At 38.1% G+C, this 2,514-nt stretch overlaps 1 protein-coding gene across 1 annotated transcript in view; it reads right to left on the bottom strand.

Annotated features, from left to right (window-relative positions):
• Nucleotides 1-1,520: 1,520 nt before the first annotated feature.
• The window catches only part of LOC108570317 (tyrosine aminotransferase), a 30,755-nt gene continuing 29,761 nt past the window's right edge, over nucleotides 1,521-2,514 (bottom strand). The window contains exon 12 of the mRNA XM_017932155.1: nucleotides 1,521-1,895. The gene's annotated coding sequence lies outside the window, so the exon portion shown is untranslated. The remainder of the gene's footprint in view (nucleotides 1,896-2,514) is intronic.

Genomic DNA, 2,514 nt, shown 5'->3' with positions numbered 1-2,514 from the left:
TGGATTTCGAATCAATTTACGTACTTAGCATATTCGTTCGTGTGAATTAAGTGCTGCTGCATACAAGAAGCTAGTGCACCGAATTCAAGTACACAACGAACAGCTCAGCTTGGGAGAAAAATCAAACGAGAAGCGTGTCTCTGCGAGCTACACAGCTACAGTTTCACGGTATGTGTATGCGTGTATGTTTAGACTGATATGTAAGATGATACTTTTTCCTCTAGCTTTCATAGTGGATACACAGTTAAGAAATGCAAATTCTGTTATAGTCTTACTTTCTTATTGTATCCCTGTCATGACAATTAATTTATTATATTTACGATAGTTTATTATAACTTTTATCACTTCGAGAATAAATAATTATTGGTTTCTGATTGCTTCGAATATAAGCATCGTGTCATCAAAGAATTCCTCGTTTCGAATAATTTGTCATTAATTATTTTTCATTATTTTTCGTTTTTATTAAACACCAATGTACAACAATCTTTGTAAATAATACTCAATATGAATTTCTATTGGAACATAAGTTATAAGTATGGTCATACATTGAACCGCATTTTTCATAACTTTCCCTTCATTTCCGGGAAAAATGACAATTACATTTTTCGTTCCTTAGGATGCGTAGAATCATGCTGTAAAAAATTTTTCGTTCCGGCCATATGCCAAAATTGGCCTTTCTATAACATCCTCCTTTCTAAATTAACGAAAAACTGCGTACGAGCGATTCCACGTGAAATCGCACAGAGTTGTGATCATAGTCGCCGATTTTTTTCAAGCTCTACAAAAATATTACGGTTGTTAATAATAAAGAAAATTTTAGCTTTAATATGAGACGAAGATCCTAAATTTTACACAAAGCCAAAACGTTACTGTTAAAGATACTACATTTCAGCTGATTTCCTCTAATTTTTCAAAACTTACATAAAATATTAACACAAAATGTAGGAGGTTAATGTCCGGATCGGGCCGATCATACGGTCAAGCTTGTTTTCGTTAAAACCCTCAGATACGAATAGGCGAAACGGTGGCCGTGGCCTTTCGACGTTCGTTGTTATTGAACAAGAGCGAGTGTTTTTGTGCGAATGCGAGGGATCGAGTTGCGAATGCGAGCAACTACGAGACGCGAAGACCTTATAAATAGGGAAAACAACAGCGAGAGGGGTCCATTTTTTTGCGAAGCGATAAAGCCAGTAAAGTTACCAATGTTGTTTATCCTAATTATACTTCATTAATCTCTAATCGCGTTTTGCATTCCGTTCCCTGCATAAAATTTCACACAGTTCACCTTTCTCGAAAGTGTCAATTAATCCTACGAATTCATAAAGATTGAACGACTCTTTACGACCGGAACTCCGTGTGATTTGACGTGGCACGAACAGCCTTCGGTTATCGCAACATATTACCGAAACTCGGGACATTCTCAGCACACGTTCGAATCAATATACACGTAATAAACTGTGCAATCAATCAGAACTATTTGGACGTGCATTTCGATACGTTTAAGAGAATCCGTGGGTCGTGGGAAAGTCATAGGTGCGGGCCGCAGAATGCAATTATACGAGAGGCCACATTCGGTCGATCGCGCCGCCTTGAAATTATTAATCACGAATTGCATTAGCGTCCAAGCAGTTTCACATTACATACCGAATTATCGGTTTTCATCTCAAACGGATTATCCCCGCGCCGCAATTATGTGAGATTCCGTGCAGCACTCTCGACGATGCTGAGAATTCTCTTACAGGACCCTGTTGGATTCCATTCCGACTCACATTCGGCTCGTATGTACTGGCAAACTCCCTGTTAAGTCTCTCCGGTGCTCATCGATTAATTAATAACTAACGGCTTGCACGGTCGTTTCCAGGCTGGAAAGGGTGTTCTTTTGTTCAAGTCGACAACTGAAAACCAGAGAAAAATATCATCCTGGCGAAGGATGCCGGGGGCAACGAGTGGTCAGGTCGGATGATATACGACACGTGAAAATGGAGAAATTGATGAATATCATAGCGGTGCATGGTGTGTGTCATAAATCGAAGACGACTGGTACTTCTGACGAGAAGTTGCGACAGTATGCGCTGTTCTGTTGCAATTTATACAAAGATTTATTCGCTCGCGTAACAATTCTTTCGTTCGTAACACTCTTTGCATTTATTCAAAATTCGAATTAACGAACGTACTTCTTCAAGTCCTGAATTAATAACGATTATTTTATCGAATTGACAAACATACACTACCGTGCATAAGTATTTGGCCACCCTATAAAACGGAATAACTTTTTTAAAATTGGGCCAAACGACTTGACTTTTTTTTTGAGAAGTTAGAAAGATTAGTTTACTAGATGACGTGTGCAAAAAATTTTGAAAAAATTACAGTTTGTGGGAATCGCGAAGAAAATTGTAAAGGTCACGTTTTACAACTTTTTTATCTGAGCTCGTAATGAAAATTTAAAAAATAAGTTTTGCAGATCTATGTCAGTTATACACACGCTGAAAATTTCATCGAAATCGGTGGATGGAG

The sequence above is a fragment of the Habropoda laboriosa genome, unplaced genomic scaffold, assembly GCF_001263275.1.
Source record: "Habropoda laboriosa isolate 0110345459 unplaced genomic scaffold, ASM126327v1 scaffold68, whole genome shotgun sequence".
NCBI classification, from domain to species: Eukaryota; Metazoa; Arthropoda; class Insecta; order Hymenoptera; family Apidae; genus Habropoda; species Habropoda laboriosa.
This window is presented reverse-complemented; position numbering and strand designations above follow the sequence as displayed.